Source organism: Penaeus monodon, chromosome 15, assembly GCF_015228065.2.
Source record: "Penaeus monodon isolate SGIC_2016 chromosome 15, NSTDA_Pmon_1, whole genome shotgun sequence".
NCBI classification, from domain to species: Eukaryota; Metazoa; Arthropoda; class Malacostraca; order Decapoda; family Penaeidae; genus Penaeus; species Penaeus monodon.
Genome location: NC_051400.1, coordinates 25633283 through 25633519, shown reverse-complemented (window position 1 = coordinate 25633519; position 237 = coordinate 25633283).

Below are 237 nucleotides of genomic sequence, written 5' to 3'. Positions count from 1 at the left end.
TTGAAGAAAATTGTTAAAAGTTATATTTCCTTTCAGTATACCTCTCAAGTATAACATGTATATTCTGTGCTACAAGATAAAGGTATTCTCATGAATATGCGATTCACATCTTTCACTATATGTTGCTGTTTGAAACTTTCTTTTTCTTTTAAAAAATTCAGATTGTAAATATGCCTTTCTCTAGTGTAGCCCCTTTTTTTTGAGGTATGTCAGTTTTTACTGGTACAGGAACCCTAA